An 18008-nucleotide genomic window follows, 5' to 3' on the forward strand; every position below is an offset into this window, starting at 1 on the left:
TATGGAATGCAAAAGAAATCTAAAACAACAACAAAATTTTATATAAAATCGCACAAAGAGATTTGTAAAAGGTTAAAAAAATTGTTTTATGTTTAAAGCAAGAAGTAAATAATAAAACGAGTTTCGAAACAAGCAGAAAATATTATGCAAAAGCATTGAAAAAATAAAGTATATACAGTAGATTAAACTCTAAGATTTTACATGGAATTATTCTTTCGCGTGGGCATTGTTTTGTCATTTACTCCTTATTTAATTATTTACTGCTTACTGCATAAAAATAGTTTAAGTATTTTTTTTTTAGTCCAAAGGGATTTGAATCCCGAAGACTATTAGTTTCGTTTTGGCATTTTGCGTCGGACTCATAAATGTCGGTTCACTTTTCAAACTGTTGCCACAAAATGTTAGAGGCCTGCATTATATTTGAAGAAATTAAATAATGAAAAATCTGCATAAATGTATGTATATTTCTCGTATTGTGATAAAATAACGGTACATTTTTTTGAATTTTGAATAACGTAATCCTCCAACGAATATGAGCATGTGGAAGACCTAATTTGAAATTTGAAATTTGTTTTATGATCGATTTCCTATTTTTTAAAACTTTGACGAATTTTTGATTAACAAACTCAAGGATTTCAAAGCGAGCAATGGCAACGTTGTGCAGAAAAAACATTTTTATCTCCAGCGCGTGAGTCTCTGTATCGGAAATTCTAAAGATATGCTCGTTTTAAAACTATTTTGCGATATTGCTGTTGCACTGGATCTTATGGTTTAAGTGCGAGGAACATGATATTTAATAAAGAAAGGTAACACACAAAATGTTAAAAAACGCCCCTTTGGACGTAATTTAAAATCTGAAACATTTCAGATTTTTTTTTTTTTTTTTTTTTTTTTTTAACTTGCATATTTTTTCCGACGTTTTTCAATTTTCAAAAGTTTTCTGCAGAATTATAGTCTAATTCTCTGATTTTACGAATATACTTATGATTAAATTACGTATTCCTTTATTATCAGGATGAATTATTTATATGTTAGATATCATTTTATTTGCAAACAATTATGTATTTTCGTTTTCTCAAACTTAAATTTCATCCTCTTTGCGAGTACGATATCGATCGCTCCCTGTGCTGCAACACTGAGCAACTCTCGCATTTGGCCTTTTATTATCTTTAACATGCCACACCACATGACTTCCTTGTACGGAATATTAAACTATACGCATTTCTTCTTGCATTTCTTTTAAACTTATTGGATTGAATGATATCTATTTAATTGATAGCACATAAACCACAATAGAATAAAAGCACTCTTTTTCAATATATTTGTTTACCATAGCGACACTCTGGCGCTAGGCTCACTTAACGGCGTTATATTTCGTTCATATTATAACTCAGAATGGACAAAATTAATATCATTTGAAGAATTATCTAATCGTTGCCACTTCTTCGATTCAAATAATATAATAAATCTAGAACAATGCATAAAAGAAATTACGCACAAAACAAAAGAGAAACAGTTTTTCACAGACGATTCAGTATTTCTCATTCTATTAATTCAGTTCTCACTTAGCGACAAGACAAAAATACATAAAAACTGAAAATATCTGTATTAAAAATTACGAAGTAAATCTTAAACACTTATTTCCTCGAAAAAATTCCAGAAAGGATTAAGCATGATTTAATTCGCAATAATAAATAGAGGCGTTATCTTTGTTATTGAGAAGCTAAGTTTCTCTAGATTGGCAACAAATCTACTATCCTGCCGTTTCAAGTATAAACAGATATATGTCCGCCATGTTATTTAAAAATTAGGCTTAACAGCAATTAAACAGCTTTTAAATTGTTGCTAATTGTACAAATATTACTTACTAAACTTAGGATTTAATAAAGGCATAAGCACCTTAACCGGAAGATAAGAACAACATAATTCAATCATTTTTAAAGCAAAAAATGCACAGTTGGCAAACATAAAAAGAGTAAAGAAACTGAGATCACTGAGCCGGGTAAGAAAGAGGGTATATATATAAATATATTTATATACGTTTGGTGCGTCCGATTGCAACCAAAATACGAGATGCACATCTACATGTTTTAGCAGTCCTATATACAAAATTTCAACGTTCTGAGGCTACTGGTTTTTGAGTTATGTGAGATATACATACGTACGTACGACGTATAAAGACAGCACGAAAAATCGTCTTCAGAATTCATTTTAAATCAGTTTTATAATTTTTTTTGGAGAAAACGAGTCTTTTATTCTGTCTTTATGTAAAGTTGTTACGCAAATGCATCGTTAAATTGCATTCGATAGCGGTCAAAATGGATATTTTCGTTGAAATACCTGAATACTTCTTTTTTACTTCGTAGAAGGAAGTAATAAGGGAAAGCAGATGCTTTTCGGGCCTTATGTAAGTTTCCTCCAGCCGCGGAGAAATTTCTAGTACTTTCTGATTCTCGAAATTACTGGGAGGCACATGACAGCCGAATATAGTTACAGTTACACACACCATTAATTACAATACCTATTACACTTGTAAGGGTATCAAACCTAAATGTCGCCAAACGGCCAGTAAGTTTGGCGACTTTTGAGAAAAATTAGTCGGCAGAGCTGTTGCCAACTTGGCGATATTACGCCAAATTCCCGAGTTAGCCATTAAATCAACGATAAGTAGACTTGCCCCTGTATTCTTCTTTTTCTGGCAGAGCATAGTCTGTCTAGATTTTAATGTTACATTTGTAGGGTTTTTTTTATTTTTTTAATAGTCATTTTTCTTTTGGAATAAGTCATTTTTCTTTCCTATGCGTTCTACATTTCAACCTACGTTTATCTCACAGAATAAGGCTTAGGATTAGGATTAATATAAATGAGGTAGAAACGAGTATTTAAACGGAAAGGTCTAGCTCACTTCAAAAGAGAGCGTGTTCTACCTTTTTTCTACGTTGTTGCTGCTAATTTTAGCTTAGTGTTATACGGCCGTACGTTAACGTGATTACTAGTTTACGGCAAAGAACTTAGAAGGCCAGTGCAGTTAGTTGTTTCTATGCAGCTTTGGTTTATTAATTTTACTTGAAATTAGATTAGTTTTATATTTTCTATCTTGAGTTAAAGGCCAAGAGGAGGCTTAGTGTAAGCTGCAGAAGGGGGCCATTTGTAACTCATTTTGAGTTGTAAGAAAGGGTAAATTAACCCTTCTTTGGATTTGTTACACGCAAGAAGTAATCAAATAGTCGCTATATAGTCCTTAGATATTCTAGCTTTCAGGAAATTCTAATTTAGCTAGGCTATTACAGATGATACAGAAAAATGTATCAGTTTCATATAAAATTTCACTAATATCATCTATATATGTACAAAGTACGTAACAATAATCCTAGATTTCAAGGAACTCTAATTTAGCTAGGACATAGCCCAGCAGTGGCCGAGCGGTAAAGTCGCTGAACACTGGTAGTTCGGTCCGAGGTTCGAATTCCGCGAACGGGATGGCTGCATGGGTGTTTTCGTAGTTTTCCCCATGTGTAACGTGTATTCGAGCCAGGTTCCCTTAGAAAGTCCTCCACGAATGCATCCCTCCCCTTAAACAGATAGCCCTCGAGACTTTGCCGTAATTAAATAACCTCACCTAACCTTGGCTAGGATATTACACGATATAGAAAAATATAACAATTTCACATATAATTTCACTAATATCTATATATGTACAAAATCTGTAACAATAATTATAGCTTTTAAGAACTCTAATTTAGATAGGATATTACACGATAGAAAAATATAATAATTTCACATATAATTTGACTAAAATCATCTATATATGTACAAAATTCGTAACAATATGTAATAAATCCTAAAATAATATGCAGTTATTTAATTAAGTCAAACGCTTTAGTTCACTTAAGATACCAGTTAAAAACTGAAAACATTTATCTGAATATTAAAAATAATAAATTTACAACTTCTGCCCTGATTTAATAAAAGACGGTTCAAATTTGAAAACTCTTTACCGCTTGATAGGTAAGGACTATTTAGTGTTTGAAAATACGGTACTGATGAAATTCCTTTTATTGCAAAACTGTGAATGGAAGATTTCATTTAAATTAAAGTTATGAATCTAATTTGGATTCCATCTAATTAAATACGAATTTAATTGAAGTCTACTTTAAAACTCTCTCTTAATATTTTAGGTTATACATAATGTTTGGTAGCAATTTGCCAGTAACGTATGTTCTTTAATATAAGGCTAATCACATTTTGCTTTCAAGATGAAGCATTATTAAATTTTATAGAATTTATAATTTAGCTTCGACGTCAACGTAACGCTTAATTACTAATCAATTTTAAGTGGTTCGAATCGATGTTAGTACTTTCCTTTGCAAGGAAAAGTAGAAATCATATGAGTGGATTTTCGATTTATTTGGAAATGATTAAAGTTTGGCTTATTCTATGCATGCAGGGAACTAACATTAGGTAGAAAACTTTCACAATTATCTAAATAAATAGTTAGATATGTGTTTTACTTTTCTGGAAATTGTTTGCTGCTTATGGGGAAGACCCCAAAATTAATTAATTTCTGTATTAAGATTATTTATGACAATTTAGAATGGCATTTGCTCGATTTATTTGAATTCAATTTCAATATTAATACAATAGCAAAAACGTACAGAAAAATTAACCATATATAATTCAATTAATTTGTCTAGCTTCTGGATTCTTAAGAAATGAGCAGTTAGTTTTTGAAAATATGATTCATTTGTGAAACTCTGTCTAACTTCTAAATTACTGCTATTAATTAATAAAATTTTGAATTAAACAAATTGGAAGATAGAGGATTTTAGATCATTTCCTGTACTCTTAATTCTTCTGAACCATATTAGAACGTTCTAACTGTACCTAAGTATTGCATGCAATATATACAGCGGAAATTATTGAGTACTGTTTAAAGTGTTATAAGGTATTTTCTCGCAACAAAAAAAAAATCTCAATATTACTACAAGTGTTCAAAATATTTATAATTTGAATACAAAAACAGGGCAATTGAAGACAAAACAAATAAAATAAATAAAAGTTAATTCTTTTTCCTATAAAATAAAAAAAAAAAAATGTTATTTTCAACAACGTGTACAAATTTTATTTTCAAAAATCAATGCTTTTGCAAAATAAGTTGTTTATGTCAGTTTGTCTTGAATTCAGATTTAACGTGGCCGCTTGCGTTAAAACAGCTGTCTAACCAAAACATATTTTTAATAAAGTACAAAAAATATTATCAAAAGGAAAAATATTTTAAATAAATTTATCTTTGTATAAAACTTACTAAATATTTATGAAACATACATAAATAATACTAATAATATAGTATGAGCGAAATAAATTAAATTTATATTTATTTTCTGCTGTGAAACTACAAGTCATTTTTGTTGGGTAGACTATATAATTCAAATATATTGCCAGCTAAATATTAAATAGTTAGAATGGCATTCCTTAGTCAGTTAGACAACAGTCAGACTGACATTTTTGTCAAATAATCCTTACATGTTTAATTGATCATCAGGTGACTTACTTTGATCTAAACTAAAAATAAACAAATAATAAAACTTTCTATGTTTTCAGAGAAAATTGACCAAAGTGGTGAAAAAATTCAGAATAAATCATGATAACCTAGTCTTCTTGCTTAATAATTTTTCTTCCACACTTAAATGCAAATATATATGTCTGTGTGTAAATAATTATAACCATTTTTATTTTTTACTACAGCTTGACACTTGATGACATTTCGATTCTGATTAAAAATAAATAACAGGATAACATTGGAGAGATAATATCTTTATCGTAGATTGTTTATACTCACTGTCAGTCGGGTTTTTTACTTTCTTGTTCGAAGTAAAAAGGAAGTATTGTAATCGCGAAAAGATTCAGGCAGCATATTTCAACGAAAATATCCATTTTGACCGCTATCAAATGCAATTTAACGATGTTTTTGCGTGATATCTGTACGTAAGGACGGAATAAAATACTCTTTTCCTTCAAAAAAATTATAAAACTGCTTTAAGATTAATTCTGAAGAGAATTTTTCGTGGCGTCTGCACAAAGGTATGTACGTACGTATCTCGCATAACTCAAAAACGAGTAGCCTCAGAACGTTGAAATTTTGTATATATGACTGCTATAACATGTAGATGTGCACCTCGTATTTTGGTTGCAATCGGCCGCACCAAACGTATATAAATATATTTATATATATATCCACTCTGTTACCCGGCTCAGTGACCTCAGTTTCTTTACTCTTATATGTTTGTAAATTGTAATTTTTTTGCTTTAAATATGATTGAATTATGTTGTTCGTATCTTCCAGTTAAGGTTTTTATGCCTTTAGTAAATCTGTATGCAATATGTTTAGAATTATCAACAATTTTATTGCTGTTTAAGTGCCTCTAAGTCTAATAATAATTTTTTTGATGGCGGCCATTGCTTGTTTACATTTGAAACAGCAGGATAGTGGATTTGTTACCAATGTACAGAAACTTATCTTCGCAGCAACAAAGATAACGCCTTCATTTATTATTGCGAATTAAATCATGCTTAATCCTTTCTGGAATGTTTTTGAGGAAAGTGTTTAAGATTTACTTTGTTATTTTTAATATAGATAATTTAAGTTTTTATGTATTTTTGCCTTGTCGCGAAATGAGAACTTAATTAATTGAATGAGAAATGCTCAATCGTCTGTGAAAAACTGTTTCTTTTTTATTTTGTTTCCTTAATTTTTTTTTATACATCGTTCTAGATTTATTATAGTATTTGAATAGAACGTGTGGCAACGATTAGATAATTCTTTAAATGATATAAATTTTGTGCATTCTGAGTTATAATATGAACGAAATATAATAATGTTAAGTGAACCTAGCGCCAGTATGTCGCTCGTAAACAATTAGAGTGAATATTAAAGAATACATTTATTCTATTGTGGTTTATGCGCTGTCGGCGAAGTAGATTTAATTCAATCCGGTAAGTTTAAACGAAATGCAAGAAAAGATGCGTATAATTCAAGGAAGTAATGTGGTATACTCATCAGATTTTTTTTTTTTTTTTTTTTTTTTTGTAATTTTTGTACTGTGTAAAAAAGATCTGTTCACATTCCCAAAGAGAGCGAATGTTCTTAAAGGAAAAATTAATAAGTGAGCTTATTTATTTTTTTAAAAGCACGAATAGAAAGAAGGTAATGCGATCTCCATCTTCAAATCTTCGAATAGGATTTATAATACATTATAAATTAATTAGCTCATTTATAAATTTTCTAGTGTGTTATTCCAGTTCATTTTTAATGGAGATGTAGTCAACACTTCTGGCTTAACTAAACACAGGTAACAATGAGTTAAAAATGAAATGCAGTAAATTTAGTCTAACGGATCACAGGGTAATTTAACGCGCAGGAAGGCTCTGACTCGTATAATTCGGCGTAAACAAGCTTAATGTCTAGAAGCTCTCAGCGCCACAGCAATCTAATCACTAGTAATCCAAAACAGCGACGTGATCTTCCAGCAGACATGTCACGCTCTCTTTAACTAACTAACTGCAATCGCCCGTCCAAAACCTTCCCTTAAATAGCACTTTTCTCTAGCTCATTGGAATACACGCGTGCTAGCTTATTTAAACTCTAGCAAGGAAACGTGGGTGAAAAAGAGACTGGAAGGAACGTTGCTTTAGCTAACAATTAACTGTTAGTTAAATTGAATTAATTTACACAAACTATTTGCAACAAATACATAATTAAAATGTTATCGCGGGCTGAATAAAGTTGCTTCGAGGATCACATGCGGCCTGCTATTTGAGACCGCTGGTTTATGAAATTTCTTGAATTTTTTCCTGTTGTGTTTATTTTGAATAATCAAATAATCATTCATCTGAAAAAATTAATTTTGAATAGATCATGAGCTGTTTGAAAATAATTATTCTTTCAAAATTTCTTTTCGAAGGCATGTAAATATTGCTAAAAATCAAATCAAAGATGCTTTAACGTAGTTAAATGCAGTAGCTCCTCTAAGGAAAAATAAGTAGAAAATTATTTTGAAGTTAAACTTACTTTACAAGCGAAAAGTGAACATACGAAAATTAATTTATAAATTATTTATATACATGTGATGTACCAGCTTTTATCCGTAATAAATAGATTGGTGAAGAATCATAAATGTAGTCGTAGCTTAAATTATCAGACGATAAGTTTAAAAAACAGGATCCATTTATTATATTTCAGTTGAAATAGCAATTACAAAAATCCAGAGTAAATAAAAAAGAATTACTAATAACTTTTTGTATGAAGCTTACTGCATCGTGACATTTAAGAAAAGCCTCCGATATTCCTTTGCGAGTTCTTTTGTAGCCTCTGGAAAGGCGGAGCTTCCAAGAAATGACGTCAGCCTCGTGAGCCAGTCCAGTTCGCTTTAAATATTTCCAGAACATTCTATAACTGTACGTGTATAAAAGGCGAGGAAAAACAACTTGACTACGGGGCTGTAGATTTAATTCCACGTACTTTCAAATAAGAGAACGTCGCCATTAAAAATTAAAATAACATACAGGTGACGAAGGACGGGGACGCCTGGTGTTTAACGGAGGTAAACAGGCATATGTCCCACGCCCTCCTCTATATAGATACAAGAACTCCCTGGGGTCTCATAAGGGCTTACCGGGAGTTACTGAGCCTTCATGAAAAAGTTTGCATGGCCCTACAAGGGCTATTCCAGTTTGACATTGGTTCTGTACAGATTCTGTTGTTAATGGTTGACCTGGGTGTTCATAGGCCATAATGCATAGATGAAACATGACATTACATACATGATATATGACATGACATTAAACTTATACATAATACTTGCATGAATTAGTACATACATACTTTACACTTCACATGACATTAGACTACACATACATAATAAAAGAACATACAATTAGAATTTTAAGTGTATTCTTGACTATGGAATTTTATTATTACATACACATATGTTATGATAATTTTTATATAATTTATAACAGCGCATTAAAATATAGCCGAAAAGTTTAATAGTCTTAGCGGGTTATACAAAATAAACTTGTAGAATCATTAAGATTCTTTTGAAGCAAGAGTCGTGAAAACGTGCAGTGCCTTCGCCAGGACTGGAACCTGGACCTCTCGAATATGCGCCGAGTGTGCTACTGTTACACCACGAAGGCATGTAGGGAAGAAGGAGAAAATACCTTACGCGTTTCCCCTTTTAAAGAACGACTGGGATTTGAAGACTCTATTGCCAAATCCTAGTAGTGACGAATCATCGTTCACTTCCTTTTAGTTCGGGCGCCACTGTAGAGTCATTAGATTACTTTTGAAGCAAAAGTAGTGAAAAATCTGAAATGCCTTCTTCGCCGGGACTCGAACCTGAACCTCTGGAATACGCGCCATGTGTGCTACCACTACACCACGAAGGCATGCTAGTAAAATTAAAGAAATATCTTTTAAACTGTATTTTCAGGTTTTTTTTAAATTTAATGTTAAAAATACATTTACCTTCATTTTCGTTCTAAACAATAATTATGAATCGCGAGCAACCATACCTTTTATCTTGCTGTTATCATGGAATGTTCACGCATGCGTCATAACGTTCGCTTGAAAATTTCTAAGCCAATTTGTTTAATTATCTTATACGAGAGTGTTAAATTCGCGTAAATGCCGCGATCTGAGAAGGAAGCTGTCTCCAACCAGGCATGACCACGTTATTCTTCATTACATCCTGGAAACCTTCTCTGTTTGTCATGCCTTTCCTTATTATGATAATATGTTTTGCAGTGTTCATCAGTTCATTCGAATTAACGAGGAGCTACGCTTTTCCAAAACCTGAATCTTAAATTATGTCATTAGTAGAATTTGTCTAAATGGTTTACCATATTTGATTTTGGAAACGACTGTTGGATTAGCTCCTGATCTACTGCGTTTGTATTTACACCGAATTTTATTAGAAACTGCATCATCGAAAAGAATTTCCTAGAATATTAATGTTTCAAGAAATAATTTTGAAATATTTACAACCGAGACATAACATAAAACGGTTACGAGAAAGATAGATTACATGAAGTACATTATATATCCTTTACCACAGTGGCTCTAAACTCGCTATTTATACCACTAGTTATGGCAGATTCCGAGTTCAAAACTTAGAAACAGTTTAAAAATGTCCCTCTGGCCACCAACGTCTAAAGCAAAAAAGAAGCTTATATGGAGTGTTTTCGTTTTTTTATTTTTTATTTTATTTTATTTTTATTTTTATTTATTTATTTTTTTTTTCCAAATAGCAGTTTTTTTATTGCACATTGCAGTTCTTTGAACTATGCACTTATTTTTATTTACTTGTACGAAGTAAAAGAGAAGTATTGTAATCGCGAAAATCTTCGGGTACCACATTCCAAAGAAAATATCCATTTTGACCGCTATCGAATGCAATTTAAGGAGGTTTTAGCTTGACATCTGTACCGTAAGGACATAATATGTTTTTTCCCCCAAACAAATTATAAAACTGATTGAAAATCGATTGAAAAGATTTTTTTGTGGCGTCTGTATATGTACGTATCTTGCATTAGTCAAAAACAAATAGCCTCAGAACGTTGAAATTTTGTATGTGGGACTGCTATAACATGTAGATCTGCACCTCCCTTTTTTGTTGCAATCGGCTGCACCAAAAGTATATAAATATATGTATAAATTGTATTTAGTGTTTTATGTTTTTCTGTATCTTTAAATTTTTAATGAAGATATTTTAAGATATTTTGTGTTTTTATTATTTTTGCCTTGTCGCAAAGTGAGAACTGAATTGATTGAATGAGAAATATATCTATAATGAAATTCGAGGAAGTAAAGTGTTTCATATTAGCAGAAAATACTGTCGCCAGTCTGTTTCGGACAGAGGAGAATGTTTACGAGTAGCGCATGAGCATTAGGTTAGCAGCCCTGAATCGTCTGTGAAAAATTGTTTACTTGTTATTTGTTTAATTTCTTTTATACATCGTTTTAGATTAATCATAGTATTTGAATAGAGAACATGTTCAACGATTAGATAATTCTTCAGCTGATATAATTTTTGTACATTCTGAGTTATAAAATGAATGAGACGTAACGCTGTTAAGTGAATTTAGCGCCAGAGTATCGCTATGGTAAATTAATATAGTGAATTTTAAAAAGGGCATTTATCCATTGTAGTTCATGCGCTATCGAAGAAGTAGATTTAATTAAGTTCAATAAGTTTAAATCAAATGCAGGAAAAACTGCTTATAATTTAACATTCATTACAAGGAAGTCATGTGGTGTACAAATCAGATTTTGTTTCCTACATTTTCTGCCGTATGATTCCTATAGTCCATGACTATAGGACATATAGCCTTGGTCCTTGTAGGAGAGTTGACAGTTGACGGGAGGCAGAGGTATTCTACATACAGAGAGGTTATTTCCACACCATTTATTCCACAGAGAGGTTATATGTCTCGCCCTCGCATATCTAGCATTGCAAGATGCATGAAATAGCATTGTTAGATATAGTTGTCTTTGTAGATCAGATTATAAATACATAATTGTTACATAATTTCAGGTATTCAAATTACTTTACAGCATAATATGTCCTTTAGATTAGTGCGCATTACAAATGCATTTTACAAAGACAATACTTTACAAACTTTGTAGAATTTTACAAATGTATATTGCGTGGCACTCAATTACACATTACAAACATGCTTTACAAAGACATCAATTCGCAAACTACACACAGATTTTTACAAGCGCACATTGCGGGTCATTCAATAAAAGTTAAGTGCTTATTTCTTACATTTTTTTACTTTAAGCCCAAGTGAAGGATCGAAGCTGAGACGTCTGAAGGTCATTTCTATTCCTCCTTTCTACCCTTCCCCACATCATGGAGTGTGCGAACAGGAAGTCATTTTAATTTTTTTTATAACTGGGCTTTTGTGTTACGTGGCAACTTTTTCATAAAAGTTACGACACGAGCGTGGTCGTGTTTTAAAATTCGGAAAATATTTTTTTTCTCAAATATTTTGTAATTTTGTGTTATTAATTGCCAATTTGAATACATTTGGCTCTTTAAATTTTATATCTGTTTTCATGGCAAAAAGAATATGTGCAACCAGCTGATTTTGCTCGTATTCTTCAAAAATTATCTGATGAACAAAAGGAAGACAAGGAAACCTTTGGATGGAAGAACAATAGCGATTTGCATTCCTTATTTTCTTTTATTTCTATTTTTTAGAAATAAATAAAAACATTAAAGTTAGATTAAGTGCGTTTTTGTAACCAGTAAGAAGTAAATTTCCTTGCAGAAGTAAGTAATGCTAAACTTACTTTTTTACCTTACCAAGGTGTTTTCCTCTTTTATTTTCTATACTTGTCTTTGATGAATATTAAAATTAGCTTCGATTTCAAAATATAGTTATTAAATAATAAATGTCAAATTTTCTATAATGAAATACATCATTGCATTTCCATCTCACTAACATAAGAACTTAAAAATAATTTACTTATATTTCAATGCGATATCATTTGTATTTTGCAATAATAAAATTAATATTTTATTTCTTAACAAATTTATTATGGATATTCACTCATTTCCGTCGTTTTTCGTGCCAGATATGGCAAAATAATGGATGTCGTAAAAAATATGACGCGCGCGTGCTTATGTAAAATTGCTGGAAGGTTAATTGTTTTGGGACTTAACGATCGCTTAATAAGTCACTAGGTTCTGCCCGGACGGGAAAAAGTTAGTGACTCAGACTGCCGTATCCAAAGGCCTGGGTTCGAACCTTAGAGAAGACCATGGATGTACTTTGTCCGTCCCTTCACAGTGTGTGTGTGTGTGATTACGGCAAAGCCTCTGCCTTAGAAAAGGGATGCCTTCGTGGAGGACTTTCTAAGGGAAACTGGCTCGTATACACGTTACACATAAGAAAAACCACGAAAACGCTCATGCAGCGAGTCCGTTCGCGGGATTCGAACTTCGGACCAAACTATCAGTGTTCAGCGACTTTACGGCTCGGCCGCTGGTGGGCGTTTCTTCACAGTAGGCAACGGTGGTCCACGTATTAGGTACCTGCATAATAGAGGGACCACCGCTTCTGGTTTTAGTGATGGCCTACGCCTTTAAAAGACTTGAACCCATCATTGAGGGAAAAATGTGATTTTTCACAATTTCTAAGAAAAAAACAACCTTTGGTTTCCGGTTGATCCACGAATTGGCACTATTTATATTTTCTAACAGGCCTAAAGAAATTTCCACTGTAAAAGCACGTATTGTATTTGTAGTTTACAGTTTCAACCGACTCAAAATGCTTATTTTTCAAGAAAAAATAAAAAAGATTCCTTTATTTGATAAAAATTCCTTTATTAGTACTATAAATGCAGATTAATGTTGTTATATTTCTTTATTTCTGGAATAAAGAAACGTAATAGCATTATTTTCACAATAATTTGCAAATATCACACAAAGATAAATGAATTATTATAAGTGAGATCTTAATATGAAGTGACAGTCCAGTCATGACGATGTTGGATTCTTACTTCTTAATTATTTTCATAATTGATCATTTTAATTGCACGGTCATATATTCATCAACTGCATTTTAAATTATTAAAATTATTCTTTCCTTATCAAACAGAAGATAGGTAATATTAGAACTACCTTTTTAAAATATGTTAACCAAATTCAATAAAACTCAGCATTAGTAGAATTCGACTTATGCCTAAATTTTAAGAAATTTAATGCTATATAAAAGAGCCAAAAATAAGCTCGCAAATTTTGCATTTGTCAACCTGATACTCTAGCTCTGACAAAGAGAGTTTCACGAACGAGTAAATGAAAAGTAAAGATCTAATAATGGATTCTAGCTAAAGAGGATTAAATTTCTATTGTTCCCCATACATTTTCTATAAGCAAAGGGGGAAAAAAAGGCGAATCTTTCATCCATAACAAATATCTCCTATTGATAATGACCTAAAGCTTCAGACAATATACCCTTAAAGATACTACAACTTCGCCTCAACTCGATACATAGCAATTTATATTTCAAGCTTTTATGATGATTTAATGAAAGCAGGAATCTTGCTCTAACTTCGTTGATGATTAAAATAATACAAAGAGATTCGTTCATAATACGCTTCACCGAAAATCTCTGGAAAGATACAATGAATTTCATTCTTTGTATTCCAATTTTCTACCATTAAGATGATTTGAAAACCTTTTTGAGACGTAATTCGAAGCGCTAATTAGTCAGCTAAGATCAAATACACGTTTGGGGTATATAACAAAAAAAATACGTAGTTTGTCATGTATATAAATTATGTCAAGTATTTCATGTTTAAGCTTGCTATTTTAAGGAACGAGAGCAAAAGTTCCTTATAAGGTCTGTTATGGCTACTGTTAGCTCAAAAAGGCGTTAACCAAAAAGGGCTATTAGTCTCAAAACGACATTTTGCTTTGGCTTACTATAAATGTCCGTTTCACATTTTCCTATTTATTGCCGCCAAATATTATCGTCCTATGTTATAATATTTAAAGAAATTGAATAGTGAGCAATCTGCATGAATGTATGTATGTTTCTCGCGTTGTTGAAAAACGACGGTATCTAGAGCCAAACAGTTTTGAATAATGTTTTTTATTTACACATACACGTTTCTGAAGCATTCCGGCTGACGTCTCTTTGGGCTAAAATTATTTAAAACCAGTATAACTTTTAGAATTCCCGATAGACAATCTCGCGTACGCGAAATAAAAGTGTTTTATTCTTACAGTGTGTTGCCAATGCTTACTTAAAAATCTTTGAGTTTTTTAATCACCAATTCGTTAAAATTTTTTAAAAAAATGAAATAGATTTTAAACCAAATTCCAAATTCGAGATTCAGGCTTTCAAATGCTCATATTCGGGAGGCGGACTACGTTATTCAAATTGAATGGCTTAAAAAATATATTTCTGTAAAAAAAATATTATCTTTATATATAAATTTTTATATATCGATTATTTTTATATGTATAACAATTAGCACTACAATATATGTAAGTTAAAAAAATCTGATAGTTTTCAGATTTTATATTACGCCTAAAGGGGCTTCTTTGAAGTTTTGTGTGTTACTTATATTTATTAAAAATATATCATGTTCTTCACACTAAACCATAAAATTCAATTCAAGAGCAATATCACAAAATAATTTGAAAAGAGATTTAGAATTTCCGTTACAAAGACTCGCGTGCTGGAGGTATAATTGCTTTTTTTTCCGTAGAGTGTTGCCATTGCTCGCTTCGAAGACGTTGAGTTTGTGAATCAAAAATTCTTTAATGTTTGACAAAATATGAAGTAGATAATGAAACAAGTTCCAAATCTGGGCTTCCGGGTGCCCATATTCGGGTGGAGACGTACGTTATGCAAAATTCAAGGGGGCTCATACACCTTAAACCCCTTATGATCTTCGAATATTTGACTGTTGCAAGAATTGGGATATTTTATTTATTTTAAAAGCAACTACTTTCAAGTTTTTACAGCTGACTACATAATATAGCTGCTTTAGAAACTAGTAACCAGATACTTTGTGTTGCCACAAATAGTTTTCTAATTTAATCCGCTTTGCGACAAAATATTTCGTCAAGTTTCCACCTTGCGCGCATGATATTTTAAAAATGGCTAGTGGTACGTACTGGAAATTTCATGAAATTCTTTATATGAGCACTATTTTCTAAGTGAATCAAAAATTTGATGAATATTTTAGAATTAAAAAAATTTATGCACGAAAACATTACAGATTTTTTTAATAGAATACATTTTAAAAATTCAACTCCAAATAAAATAAAAATTTAGCATGAAATTCTTAGAATTTTAGGTTCACAGTAGTTTCCAAATGTTATAAAAGCTCTATATTAAATATGGAATTAAAGTATGCAATAGAATATTTTAAACTGTGCGCGCAAAGTGGAAAGTTGAGGAAAACGTTTGTCTCAAAGCGGATTAAATTATAAAAATATTTGTGGCAACAGAAACTTTCTGATTACTATTTCAGAAAGCAGCTATATTATGTAGTCAGCTGTAAAACGTTGGTAGTAATTGGTTTTAAAATAAATAAGTTATCCCAATTCTTGCAACAGTCACATATTCGAAGATCTTACGAATTTTAAGTTTTACGAGTCCCCTTAATGGCTCTAGGTACCGTTGTTTTCTCATAATACGAGAAACATACGTACATTTATGCAGAAATCTTTAAATTTAAGACATAGCGATAATATTTGGCGACAACGATTTGAAAATTGAAATGTACATTTAAAGTTTTAAACGCAAAAGGCCAAAACGAAATTAATAGCCCTTCTGGCTAACGCCGTTTGGGCTAAAAAAAAAAAAAAAATTATTTAACTTGATTGGAGAAATCAATCTTTTTCGCACTGCTATAGGCGTCACTAACTGAATAAAAATAACTATTAAATTTAAAGTTAAATTTAAGAATGAGTCTTTATGGGTTTCTTCGCAACCCTTCTTACTTGGTATATTTCCAAATAATAATATTAAGGAACTGGCATCGAAATAGAATTTTCTCAGACTATTATGTCGAAGTATAGCGCAGGTGTTACTTCCAGACATTTATTGAGAAACACATAAATCTGGAGATTTTACTGATGAGATTAAAGTTAATGTGATTCGTGGATCAGTGGAAAATACGAAGGGAATGAATATATTGGTGAGATGATGAGAGCTGTACGGTAAATTACTCTAAATTGAATTGGCAAATCGTTTTGTCTCACTAGGGAGTAAGAATTGGTGGTTTCAGGATCCAAACTTTCAGTATTAGCTTTTATAATTAAGGAAGGATGTTTACTGCCATGTTTTTTCTAGTATAGTAAACTTATACTATGCTAGCATATACAATAAATGGAGAAATTAATGCTGATTCATCTTTGTTCTGATAATCGCAAACAACACTCTTCCCATAAAATGCTCAAATAGCTACTTGGCTAAGTGCCAAAGAGCTCAATAAAATAAATCTTGACCTGTCACTTATCTGTTAATACTTTTGTCTCTAGAAACTGTAAAAGAAACAATGGAAATGAAGAAAGAATTCAATTGCATGTCTGGAAACAGTAAGAAGAAACGGAATCTTTCCAGGAAAACATTTCGCTGAGTCAGTTTTCATTATGTATACAATGTCTTAGCACAAATACCATGCTAGAACCGGATGTTATAGTTAGAATCGTATTGTTAGAAACGCGTAAATATTATGCTTAGTTTTTGTCATTCTTAGAAAACGATATTTTTAGAACATTATTTTGTCTATGTGGAGATAGGAATGAAATATGTTTCTATGTATGTAGCCCACATGTATATACCCTATGAAAGATAATATAACATTTTCGTTGCAATTTAAGTACTCTGTTTATAAAATAGCAGAATATAATTTTAAATTATTAACCCTAAAGGGTTAATTTACGCATTTTACGTCGCATTTACGTCGATTCGCTATAAACGGCGAATCACTTTTCAAATCCTTGCCACCAAATATTATCGCCCTGTTTTATATTTAAAGAAATTTAAGCCTGCATAAATGCATGTGTGTTTCTCGCATTGTGATAAAACAACGATACCTAGAACCATCGAATTTTGAATAACCTAGTCCTCTACCCGAATATGGGCATCTGGAAGCCGCAATTTGCAATTTGGAATTTGTTTTATTATCTCTTTCAAACTTTCTAAAACTTTAACGAATTTTTGATTAACAAACTCAACGACTTCAAATCAAGCAATGGCAACACTGTACGAAAAAAATTTATCTAAATCTTCGCTTGAACTAAAATGTGGTGGAAAATGATTGGTTTGGCGGGTCGGTTCCCTAATCCCCATCAATCGCTCTTTAAAAGGGGAATGTATAAGGTGTTTTCTTTCGTCTTCCAGCATACTTTCGTGGTGTAACGGTAGCGCACTCGGCGTGTATTGAGGAGCTCTAGATTCGAACCCGGCAGAGGTAT

This window comes from Stegodyphus dumicola, chromosome 7, assembly GCF_044657685.1.
Source record: "Stegodyphus dumicola isolate Sdum_Otavi_A_Nest chromosome 7, ASM4465768v1".
NCBI classification, from domain to species: Eukaryota; Metazoa; Arthropoda; class Arachnida; order Araneae; family Eresidae; genus Stegodyphus; species Stegodyphus dumicola.